Source organism: Podarcis bocagei (assembly GCF_964188305.1).
Source record: "Podarcis bocagei genome assembly, chromosome: 1".
Classification (NCBI taxonomy): Eukaryota; Metazoa; Chordata; class Lepidosauria; order Squamata; family Lacertidae; genus Podarcis; species Podarcis bocagei.
The window spans coordinates 55,227,429-55,240,646 of NC_138125.1; the positions used below are offsets into that span (position 1 = coordinate 55,227,429).

At 40.0% G+C, this 13,218-nt stretch overlaps 1 long non-coding RNA gene across 4 annotated transcripts in view; it reads right to left on the bottom strand.

The window, feature by feature from the left end:
• The window catches only part of LOC308571518, a 107,872-nt gene that overhangs the window by 36,157 nt on the left and 58,497 nt on the right, over positions 1 to 13,218 (bottom strand). For 3 of the 4 annotated variants that reach the window (XR_014001501.1, XR_014001502.1, XR_014001503.1), the window contains one exon: positions 3,918 to 4,010. The exons of the other annotated variant lie outside the window; for it this stretch is intronic. This is a non-coding gene — a long non-coding RNA (uncharacterized lncRNA). The remainder of the gene's footprint in view (positions 1 to 3,917; positions 4,011 to 13,218) is intronic. 4 annotated transcript variants of the gene reach the window in all.

Here is a 13,218-nt window from a genome sequence, read left to right on the forward strand (position 1 = left end):
TGCAAGCCATCTGCTTGCCAAACACCAGTCCTACAGTTGTCCTTTTTAAAGGCTGTTGTAGATAGTTTGGACCAGATTAAATGCCTTCTCAGTTGTCCCTAACAAGAGAAATTTCATCTGGAGTTAATGTAAAAATGAGATTCTTTCATGCCACACTTTTTCTGTTCAGATTTACATTGCAACAGCCCCCAATGCCTGCTTTCACAGCCCTGGATCGCTGTGCTATATATTTTGTAGATAAAAAAACACTTTCAGAGAAGGAGAACTCAGATTTAGTCAATAATTCAGTTGGTTATTTTGGCCAAGTCCTATCTACTGGTGTCAGTTCCTCATCTTCTCTCTCTCCCCGCACCCCCCAGATAGATAGATAGTTAAACTGATGAAGAAATACAGTGTGAACTGGACAGTTCTTGAATGTAGAGCACAAACCCAGTGATAGGTCACAGGAGGAGATGCTACATTACCTGGTAAATGACATCAGTTTCTTATTCCCCATCTCCATCGTGATGATGCAGCTTTAGCATTCCCTAACACTATTCAATATACCTCTGCACAAGGAGCACATTGCTCGCTCAACCTGCTGGATCATAACTATCGTCCATAACGCGCTTTGATAGAATATGACAAGCATTCCGGCAGCCATCTTGTGCACTCACATCTTTCTCCCAGTGATGTCAAGGAGCTGTGACAGTAGCAGCATTTTAGATTGTGTCTGTATAAAGCCAGAGGCATACCTAGGGGTTGGCAAAAGTGGCCCCTGCCAGGGGCGCAGGCCCAGGGGGCTCGCAAAAATCACCTATCAGACTATGAAGTGTATGGCGGGTATGTATGTGAAAATAATAAACTCTTTGGAAAACCAAGGAAATCAAAAAAATCTGAGCTTGGTCATGATGCAGCTCTGCTGCTGAAACAACAGGACTGGCCATTTAACTCAGAAAACTGCCTGGATGAGATACCACTGAAAATATCTTGAAAATAAGGACTTATTTAAAATGTAGGTGTTTAATTTTTTTTAAAAAAATTATATCTTTCTTACTGTCCTGTTTTTGTTCAGTTTTGGCTTAGAGGCTTGTTTAATTTTGGGCGGCTTAGTCTTAAGGGGGGGGGGAGAGAGAGAGAGAGAGAGAGAGAGAGAGAGAGAGAGAGAGCGCCCTTGTGGTGTTAACTCAGAACAATGCAGTTAGAAGTCTAGTTCTGTAATACACTGGGAGCATCAAACATCTGCCATAACAGACTTAGACATGTGGTTCCAAAAATATAGGATAGAGGGATAAAAGTGTGATATAAGGGTAGAGAAAGTAGACAAAAGAGAAGCTTCCTCCCCATCTCACATGAAAGCTGAGGGACAGAAGTTTCAGGATAGACCAAATGAAGTACTTCTTGACACAGCCCGTAAGTTACCGTAAATTATGGAATTTGCTACACAAGATGTAGTGATGGCCGTCAGATTGGATGGATTTAAAAGGGGATTCACGGACAATAAGGCTATCAATTGCTATAGCTATATATTAACTCCAGTATTCCCCTGAGTACCAGTTGCTGGGGACCTTGAACAGAAGAGTTACTGTGCTCTTCTCCGGCTTGTGAGCTTCCAAAAGACATTAGTTGGTCACTGTTGGAACAGTGATCACAGACCTTTGGTTTGATCCAGCAGGGCTCTTCTGAAAAAATGGGCAGACATTATCACACGCACAGGGATTTGATCGCAGACCTGTCATGGCATTTCTGACCCTTAGATGTCGGATTGCAGGGTTTTCCAGAGATAATTGCAGTAACCTATGGGAAAGCAACTAAGGAGCTAAATGTAATATGTGTAAAACAAAACAAAAAAACCACACCACTCACACAACACTGTTGCTAGGCAGATGTAAAACCAGTTCAAAGAACCATTGCCACCAAACCTTTCTTTCTCCCTTTACTTATCATGCATTAGGAATCAAATGACTTCAACCCATTATTAATTCCTTGATGGCCATGGTTTAGACAAAGAAATCTAACTCACCCAAGTGAGGTAGGAGCAAAATCAATCATGCATTGGGTCCCTCTGATTAAGATTGCCTTTTTTTCTAGCTATAAGGAAAGGCAGAAATTCTTTTGCCAACGTGGATGTTAAGTACAAAAACCCAAATTACTGTCCATTGTGTAGCTATAAAATAAGAAGAATAAAACTTGCATGTATGTTGAGAATATTTTGTGTATATTGCTTTGGCCATCTTTATTACAGTCTTGTGGTTTGCCAAGCTGAGAGTGCACCACCCTGACAACAAGCTTTTATTTATGCAATGGTTTTTAATGTCTCCAGTATGCTTGGTCAGTCATTATTAACTCATCCAATTTAAGGTTTTGTTTCATTGAGAAATGTTACAAAACCAGAGTAATGAACAACTGTATAAATTCATTAATGGCTGTGTAGGGGAAATATAAAAAATGATGTATCACCTCAGAAGCACTGCTTTTTAGTGGGTCAACTCACATGTCCAGCACTGAGTCATCATGCACAGAGAAATTGCATAGATGTGTGAACCAGCTGTTTGTTCAAAGGTTTCTACCTACCTCTGTACAGTTTTCTAGTCTGCTATGCTTTAGGATTTGCCCCTCTTAAAAGCAGAGAAAATTGAATTGTAAAATTTGGTATACATTCTAGAGGTACTCTAGAAATCTATTTGAAGTGCATCTGAAGTTAGTTTATTAAATTTGTGGTGCTAAGTCATTTAAATCAACATGGACTTGCTGGCCATCATTGACTGCTTCATTGCTAGCAAATCAATCCAGTTAAATATATAATAAAACAGTACTGTACTATGTGTTGTCCAGATACCCATGTGTTTTTAGTGTAGATGCCACTGGTCAAGTCCCAATAAATAATCTTCAGCACACTATTGCACGGTGATCTGGTAGTAGCATAGACAAATCTACAATCTTGATTACATTTGCAGGACAAACAGAAGCATATCCAGTAAACATGAGCTTGCACAAACAGAAGGTTATCCATGAAGGACATGAAGCAAAAAACTGAGGATATGTGAATAATGACCACTGAGCACAATATATCTTAATTTTGTGTTGCTGTTTTTTACTCTGCTCTTTTATTGCTTACTACTGATTTATTGCGTGTGTATTTCTATTCAAACTGCCCTGCAAATACTTTTTGAAGTGTGGTATGTAAATCTATTAAACAAGCATATATGCCTGGGCAAATGCCTTTTGATATATGCAGGAATATACATTATCTGGTGCATTTAGACAGACAACATATCTTAACAGGTTTATAGAAAGTAGCAAATGAACTAGTACACAAATATAACATAGACCAGTGTTTCACAAACACTTAACACTTGAAGCACAGTTTTCTCAATTAAAATTGGAGGTACGTACACATAAACATTTCTTCATCAGTGCCATGGATAATGGACAAACATCATCCCAACTGGGCTGGGGAATTGATATTACTTCTTGGTGCCAAATCCTAACCCTGTGCTTCCAGGCCAATGTTAATGGGTTCCCCATGCCCACCAGCTGTAATGTGAGCTGCATCAGGAAATCCCGGTGGTAGCATTTTCCCTCCCCCCAGGATGATGTCACCATCCAAAAATTGCCACAGAGAGGAGAGAGTAATTACTGCATGGGGCATACCTGCTCTGACAGGCAGAGGATGTTAGCTAAATCCTACAGGGGGCTTAATTTTCCAAAGCACATTTCAATTTCTCAGACAGCACAGTTTGGAAATCACTGGCAAACTTACACAGATGCAGGCTTGGGTTACTGTACACACATTTTCCCGTGTCTCTTTTATTTTATTTTTCTGAACTAAATGTTCAGGCACCTTATCTCTATCAAGAAATAGGGTTGGTGTACAGTAACAGCAACCACAAAGCAAACAATTAACATGCATACATACAATATTCACACAGACATACCTAAAATAGGTCTGTTCTTTCCAGAAGGTTGTCTGATGGTTTTCATTTTCAGAATATGTATCCTTTTTTTCCTGAAGGACACAGATGAGCACACTGAGAATAAAGCACAAAAACAACAGGAACAGAAATATAGTAGATGCTAATTTGTGCTTATAAAAAAAATTTTCCTTCACTTTTATTCAAGGAAGGAACAACCAGCAATGTTCTCTTCATAAGTTATTTTATCTGAAGATGGAAATCTGGAATTTGGTATGGGAATAAGAGTGTAGCTGCCATCAGGGCTAACCTGCCCATTAGCTACGCTGAGACCTTTGCTCAGTTTTGCCGTACAGATTTATTTATTAGTTCTTCACCAAAGATTCCTAAGCAAACTCAGCAGTCATGGGATAAGAAAATGGTGGGGGGGGGGGCTCTTATGGATCAGGAAGCAAAGAATGAAGGGGCCGACATGGCATGTATCACTGAGACTTGGGCAGAGGAGTGGGGTGGACCTGACTAAATGTGGCTGTGCTGAGTACAGCAGAGGGCCAGATTGGAGGACAGTGGGGGGGAGGGGGATTGCCATTGTCAATGAAAGTGCCATCTCTTTCCCCAGAAGATAAATTGATATATGGATGATACTAGATATTGGTCTTGCATCTTGAAAAATTATCTTAGTTAAGCACAGTTCATGATGGAGACCTGGACATGATGGAGAGTGTTTTTAGATATATGCAGGTAACCATACATATCGCAAAGAAGGGCAGTGCCAAAGAATGCTCCAACTGCCGCACAATTGCGCTCATTTCACATGCTAGCAAGGTTATGCTTAAAATTCTACAATGCAGGCTTAAGCAGTATGTGGATCGAGACCTTCCAGAAGTGCAAGCTGGATTTTGAAGGGGCAGAGGAACAAGAGACCAAATTGCAAACACCCGCTGGATTATGGAGAAAGCTACAGAGTTCCAGAAAAACATCTATTTCTGCTTCATTGACTATGCAAAAGCCTTTGACTGTTTCGACCACAGCAAACTATGGCAAGTTCTTAAAGAAATGGGAGTGCCTGGTCACCTCATCTGTCTCCTGAGAAATCTCTATGTGGGACAAGAAGCTACAGTTAGAACTGGATATGGAACAACTGATTGGTTCAAAATTGGGAAAGGAGTATGACAAGGCTGTATATTGGTATGATAAGGTTAAAGCGTATAAAGCCTTTAAAAATCACATTGTTAGGAAAACATTATATAATGTCTGGACCAGATATAAAGATCTGTTGGAAAACAAAACCCCTAGATGGTTGTCGCCAATGGAGGCTAAAGCTGTGAAAAAACTCAATATGGAGGCTAAATGGCCAAAATATTGGGAAATTTTGGAACAAGAGTGTGATAAATTGAAATTACAGAGTCATGAGAAATTGAAGACCAAAGTACGAGATTGGCTTCATTATTATCAAATAATGGAGGTTTATAAACAAGACAGGAAAATTGGCTTCCAGGTGGAGAAATCAAAATTAGAAACAGAACTGTTAGAACCCAATGCTAAGAACTTGTCTAGAATGTATAACTTGTTGCTGAAATGTCATACACAAGATGAAACAGTTAAATCAGCTATGATTAAGTGGGCACAGGACATTGGTCATAACATTATGTTTGCTGACTGGGAACAGTTGTGGACCACCGGTTTGAAATTTACGGCATGTAATGCCTTAAAGGAAAATATTATGAAAATGATTTATAGGTGGTACATGACCCCAGTCAAGCTAGCAAAAATTTATCATTTGCCTGATAATAAGTGTTGGAAATGTAAAGAAACTGAAGGTACCTTTTACCACCTTTGGTGGACGTGCCCGAAGATTAAGGCTTTCTGGGAAATGATATATAATGAAATGAAAAAGGTACTTAAATGTACTTTCCCTAAGAAACCAGAGGCCTTTCTCTTGGGCATTGTCGGCCAATTGGTGCCAAAGAAGGACAGAATTATTTTTATGTATGCCACCACAGCAGCAAGAGTACTTATCGCAAAGCATTGGAAGACTCAAGATCTACCCACTCTGGAAGAATGGCAGATGAAGGTGATAGACCATATGGGGCTGGCTGAAATGACCGGCAGAATCCGTGACCAGGGGAAAGAGACGGCGGAAGAAGATTGGAAGAAATTCAAAATTTATCTTAAGAAACATTGCAAAATTAATGAATGTTAAAATGTCGAGGTTTTAGGGAAAAATGGGGGTTACAGCGGTAAAAGATTAAGTAAAAGAAAAGAATAAGGGAAAAATTAGATAAAATTAAGTTTTGTTAGGATTTGCTGAAATAATTTTGGAAATTGGGATGCAGAAAGGGGAGGTATGGGGAAGTCGATGAAGTAAGGTTTAAGAAAAAAAAGGATATGAAATTATACATGTTTGTGTGTTTGTTTGTTTGTTTGTTTGTGTTTATAAAAACTTTGTAAAACCAATAAAAATTTCATAAAAATAAAAAAAAATGACAAGACTGTATATTGTCTCCCTGCTTATTTAACTTATATGCAGAATTAATTAGGCGAAAGGCTGGAGAGGAATCCCAAGCCGGAATTAAGATTGCCGGAAGAAATATCAACAACCTCAGATATGCAGATGACACAACTTTGATGGCAGAAAGCGAGGAGGAATTAAAGAACCTCTTAATGAGGGTGAAAGAGGAGAGCGCAAAATATGGTCTGAAGCTCAACATTTAAAAAACTAAGATCATGGCCATTGGTCCCATCACCTCCTGGCAAATAGAAGGGGAAGAAATGGAGGCAGTGAGAGATTTTACTTTCTTGGGCTCCATGATCACTGCAGATGGTGACAGCAGTCATGAAATTAAAAGACGCCTGCTTCTTGGGAGGAAAGCAATGACAAACCTAGACAGCATCTTAAAAAGCAGAGGCATCACCTTGCCAACAAAGGTCCGTATAGTTAAAGCCATGGTTTTCCCAGTATTGATGTTTGGAAGTGAGAACTGGACCATAAAGAAGGCTGATCGCCGAAGAATTGATGCTTTTGAATTATGGTGCTAGAGGAGACTCTTGAGAGTCCCATGGACTGCAAGAAGATCAAACCTATCCATGCTTAAGGAAATCAGCCCTGAGTGCTTACTGGAAGGACAGATCCTGAAGCTGAGGCTCCAATACTTTGGCCACCACATGAGAAGAGAAGACTCCCTGGAAAAGACCCTGATGTTGGGAAAGATTGAGGTCACAAGGAGAAGGGGACGACAGAGGACGAGATGGTTGGACAGTGTTCTCGAAGCTACCAACATGAGTTTGACCAAACTGTGGGAGGCAGTGGAAGACAGGAGTGCCTGGCATGCTCTGATCCATGGGGTCACAAAGGGTTGGACATGACTAAGCGACTAAACAACAACAACAACAACAACAAGGTAACCATACAGGTTTCACGATCCTCAGCCTGATACTATTGCCTGCTCTGAACTTGTAAGTTAATTTGCACATAAAGCTCTGCCTTCCCCAATCCTGCTCCAAACACCTTCCTAGACAGATCAAATCATGTTTCTTTCCCCCCACATATTGAATTGGCTGCCTTTTAAGCTGGATAGGAATGTCTGTGTGTTCCAGAGACTGGCCTACACACCACTTTGAAGAAACACCCACACCATACTTTTAAAGTGCATTTAAAGCACATGGCTTCCCCCAAAGTATCCTGAGAACTGCAGTTTACACCTCACCGAGCTACAATTCCAAACACAAAGGTAATAAATGGTTTCCCTTATTTGACTTAAGCACAAATAATGTCCATCGTCATACTTCAGTGTACTTATAAATTTTAGCTATGTTGCAAGATGCTATGATGATAACATGTAAAATGTCAGAACACTGCAAGCTTATCTGGCACTGTTAAGTGGATACCACTAGAGCAGTAGCAGTAAGACTAATGCATTGAACAGGAAGTTGGATTAAATGGTCTCCAAGACCCCTCCGATACACGATTCTGTAATTCAGTGTTACGAAAAAGGAGCAGAAGACATAACATGGATCTGTTTTAACCTCTGTTGCAAGGCATGAGCATAGTGGAGGACAGACCAGACAGTTTGAGATAATAGGATATATAACTGGCCTTGAATGAGTGACCTGAAGTTGGAGTCTCTATCTCTTAAGTTATCTAGATCAGAGGTAAAAATATGCCAAAGGCAGAAATCAGGGTCAGTTTGCATAGACTGTATAATAGAAGTCTGCTGTCAGTTTCTGCAATGGATCCATAAACTGTACATTTGCCAGACAATGGGACTAGAAAATTGGAATGTGACTTAAGAGTAATTCACTCCACCATCTCTGTAACAGAAGAATTCTATAAACTTAAAATCATCCCCAGAGAAGCAGCATAGCCATTTTAGGGCAATACAGTTTGTTAACCTATTATCCTTCCAGTTAGGCAGTAATTTCTGATATTCCACATTCAGTCTTCTTTGCTGCATCTTTTTTTGGTGAGGATCTAAACTTCCTGTGAATAGAGTTCCGTTCATGGCATGCTTCTTTTGGAGGAAAGGAGGCAGTAATTTTGCTGATCTCCCCTCCCCGCAGCAACCCCCTATATCCCCCAAAATCTGCTGTACAGTGGAATTGGGAGCATTGGAGGTTGCTCCTGGGTGGGGCGAAATGGATGAAAGTTGTCTCTCATCCCTTCTAACAGCAGGAGCTCCCTTCTGAATCAAAGACACATCCGCAAATGGAAGAAGCCCCTCCATTTCTGGAAAAGTGAGTCCACATACAAGCCATTTTTTCTTGCCCTGCCTCAAGTGACATTGTGATTAGTTGCCCTCTCTCTACTTTATGAAAGAAAGGCTTTATGGAAGATCTCAATGTATTGCATAAAATTTTAATGTTTTTCCCCCACCACCATCTTTTGATAAGTACACAGACGATAGCTCATCTCTTTAGTATATCAACCACTTTTCATGTGTGAATGATCCAGCTAAAAAGCCATCAAACACAACTTCACCTTAGAGACAATGCTTTTCAATGGAGCCAATTGATCAGGTGCAAGTGATGAGGTTTCAAGCATTATACTTCTGTGATACTTTCCCAGTTCCTTCTGCCTTTTACACATGCCATGTATATGTCTGTATCTTGCTGCTTTTCTTCTCCGAATCCTAAATTCCTTCTCTAAACGCTACCCCAAGTGGATGGCATTAATTTTACAGAGACATTTTTTTATTTTTATTTTTTGTGGCACACTGTTGAGATACTGTAATCTCATAGTCCTCTCAAAGTTGCTGTAGCCTAAATAGTTTTCCACTGATTTCCACTCCCCATCTATATATGTTTAATACTTGGATTGTGAAATTGTGAAATTGTGCAATTGCAAAGATGCAGATGGCTAACCCTGCCAGGAGAACCTCCTATTATTGCTACAAGGAAAGCCATTTGTGTATTGCTGCTTTAATGTCATTTAGTGTGGTTAGCCAGGTTCCTAATACTTTTATTCCCAGCACTGCCCAATGTCTTGAGGGGAGGAAATTGTTCAAGACCACAGAGTAGTAGCTGGGACAGGCATGCAAGCAGCAGTGAGGAAGGAATAGCTTCTGCTGCTTTGCAGGATCCTAAGGTTGTCACAAGAGTGCCAACTGTGGCCTCCTGCCAGTGCTGGGACCTGATTGTAGCAGCTCAGACACACAGCAGCTCATAGGATTAGCAACAAGTTATTAATGAAAATGTTGAACACCACTAGATCCTGGACAGATCCTGCTAAACCCCACTTGTTAGCCACCTTCCATTGATTCTTTCATTCCTCTTGGTAGTGTTAAGCTTAGGGTTGCCGCATTTCAAAAAGTGAAAATCCAAACACAAAATTTGTTGAGTTTTTTGGCAATTTTTTTTTTTGCAAAATCTTTTTTCAAAAAAGTTTTTGAGCTATTTTTAAGGAAAGTTGCCAAAATCTACACTTCCGACACTGATTGCCATACATCCGTATTTTCCCAGAAATTCGAGTGATTTCCGCCCAGACACTGTTTCTGACAGCCAAATCCCAGTTATGTCTGGGAAATTCTGGACATATGGCAACCCTATGTTAAGCAAATGCAGATTTTCAGACAGCTGGACCTGAACATACAGGTTTTCAAGCAGCTGGGTGATGTAATACAGCATAGTCTAAGCCACATTTTTGCAATTTGCCATTATTGAAGGCCTTGCTGAAACTGGTATGTGTATTTGTAAATTTGGCCCTCTTGATTGTAGCCACCTGGTAGGTATTCGCCCACAATCACCATACCCAATGACACGGAACCTTGCCATTGCATGTATGTTGCAGGTGTATGTTTCAGAAGGCAGATGGCAAGGCTGAAGCTTGCCTCTACCTGCCTTCTACATGCTCATTAAACATGTGGAGAGCAGCTGGGAACAGTTTGGAGTACGTCATTTGAATTGAGGAGCAAGAGAGCTATGTTGTGTCTGAAACTGCAGGACCTTGAGATATAGGAGTTCTCTCTGATGCAGGGCTGGTGGAATTGCTGCCTCTTGTTGGAAAGTCTGCTTACCTCTAATCACTCAGCTTTTATATTGGTAAATGAAATCACTATTACAAGCAAAAGAAACTCAACCATGGATGGACAGAGAAAAATATCTGACACATTCCAAATTGTGCTGACAGATAAGGAAATTAGTTTGGCTCCTCAATATTTGCTGTTAACATACCCATGCTTGCTTCTGCTAACCATTCTGTTTTATTGTACCTCTGCTGTTCTCAGTGTAGAAGCCAGACCACCTAGAGTACAGGTGTTTATTATACCCTGGCTCTTCCTCTAAGAATTTCAGAGTGGCTTACACATGGTTCCCAATATGTATCCTACCCAGATAGCTTACAAGTCCAGACTTGCTCAGCTTCAACAGTAGGACTACATCATCATGAGCCTTCAGGAGACAGGAACTCCCTATTGAACAACGAATAGAGGTTTTATATGTTAATACTAGAAGCCTCTGAGCCAAGATGGGGGAACCTGGAGTGCTTGGTGCTAAACAACAACATAGTGGGCATATCAGAAACCTGATGGAATGGAGAACAACAGTGAGACACAGTTGTCGGTGGGTATGAACTCTGTTGAAAGGGCAGAAAAGGGCACATTAGAGACTGTGTCAAACAGGGGATTCAGTTCAACAAAGTGGAAGAAACTCTTCCACAGAATTGCTGCAGGTAACAATACCAGGCATGAAAAGTAATTTAGAACAAGGGATGTACTATGGCTATTTGACCAAAATGATGACTGTGAGATGGAGAAATAAATCAGGGAGGTGACTAAAGAGAAAGTGTTGTAAGAATGGGCGACTTCACCTACTTCCAGATCAATTGGGCAAATGCATGTTCAGGTCACAACAAAGACAGTTACTATTATTTATGTAGTACAGTACCATCCATCTGCATGGCATTTTACAGAGTAGAACAGAATAGGTCACTTTTTCAGAGGGCTTACAATCTATAATCTGACAAGGGAGACAACAGAGAAGAAGGTGGTAAATGGGAGTAGAGATAAACAAGGAGCAAATATGTACAATTTCAGTTACAGTGAATTAGGCTCAGTTGCAGCAGGGAGAGGAGGGGACTGTGTCAAAGGATTCACCAAAAAGGTGGGTTTTGAAGAGGAAATTAGCATCACATAGATGTTCTAGGTTATGTTCCAAGATTAAGGGGGAGCAAGAGAGAAAGAGTGGTGTTATTTGGGAGAGAAGCGTAAGCTGCATAGCCAAGGGTGGTAGGGCTGGAAGAGCAATGGTGATAGGCAGGGATGGTTAAGAGCAGAGAGATGGGGATGAGATTCTACTGGAACTGTGAATGGAAAAGTCATTAGCATGAGGAGATAAGGAAGGATGTCACATGATCAGGGCAGTAAAAGAGCTTCATTTACTTCAGCAGTAGACTCCTATACAAAGGTGAGACAGTACAAACCAGAGAGAATACAGTGACAATAGACAAAGTGTGAGATTACTAGCACTAGCGATGCTGTAAAGGGAGAAGCTAGATGGACTAAATATCATTCATATATATATATATATATATATATATATATATATATACACCACTTGATTATAAGTAAACCCTCTCTCTCTCTCTCTCTCTCTCTCTCTCTCTCTCTCTCGTGTGTGTGTGTGTTTGTGTGTGTGTTTGTGTGTGTGTGTGTGTGTGTTAGGAGAGAGAAAAGGCAAAGAGAGAACAAAGACTCATTCCTGTCTTACAGGGTAGATTAGGGACATTGTCAATGGATATTGAGAATGAACTAGGACAAGGGGAGGGAAGTAAAGGGCCGAGGAAGGGGAAGGAAGAACTGGAATAAAAAGGAAGAGGCGGGAGTGAGAAAAAGTCAGTTCAGAATGGATGGCTTCCATTTTAATACCGCAACATCCTTCAGTCAAATTATTTTGTGTTTACAAAAAAACAAAAAGTTGTTTAAAACTCAGCCTGGTAATAAGATAGTTTGTTTACTACTCTCACTATAAATACTAAATACCAAGTAATAAAAATATTTCCTACTTTGGGGAGCCTGTTTCAGGACTAACCATCTATTTCTGGAATCTTATGCCTATATCTGTGCAACATCCTTCAGTCAAATTATTTTGTTTACCAAAACATCAAGCTGCTTAAAACTCAACCTGTTAATAAAATAGCTTGATTATGTGCATGGAAAGCTCCTTCAGAGTAATTAATGTTATGCATATACCAGGTTGGCAGCCAAATTTGGCTTAAAAAAATTAAATTACAAAAGGAGCTAATTTGGAATTTGTTTATGGGAAGAAAACATGAAAATATTTTTAATATCGTATCAAATCATAGAATTTGATATGGAAAACCAGAGTGTATAACTAGAAATTTCAATATAGGACAAAATAAAGATGAAAGCCCACTCTGGGTGGCTCCCAGCAGAATAGTAAATATACACGATATACAGATATTAATGATACAGGTGTTAATAGAAAGCTCAATTGTTTAAGTGGCTTTGAAAATCCAAGCACCATTCAAGCCATCAAATATTTAGCTATCTACATTATATAAACTGCAGAGCCAAATTCTGTGCATCTTGCATATGTTCAGAATCCTACTGTCATCAACACAACCAATCAGCTTGCCAAAATGTATGTAGTTAGTCCACAATCCCACGTGATCAAATGTTATTGTAACAGAGACCATATTAGCTGTCTCTTAGTGCAGACCCTATCAGCCTGAGCTTCCACAGCTACAGCCTGCCATGAAACCCTATTGGCAGGATTGGCAGCAACAGCAGCAGATATGTTCTATGATAATATCTTATTCTCTTGTTAATTATGTTGTTTTAAATGTGCATTTTTATTTGGCCTCTTTTGA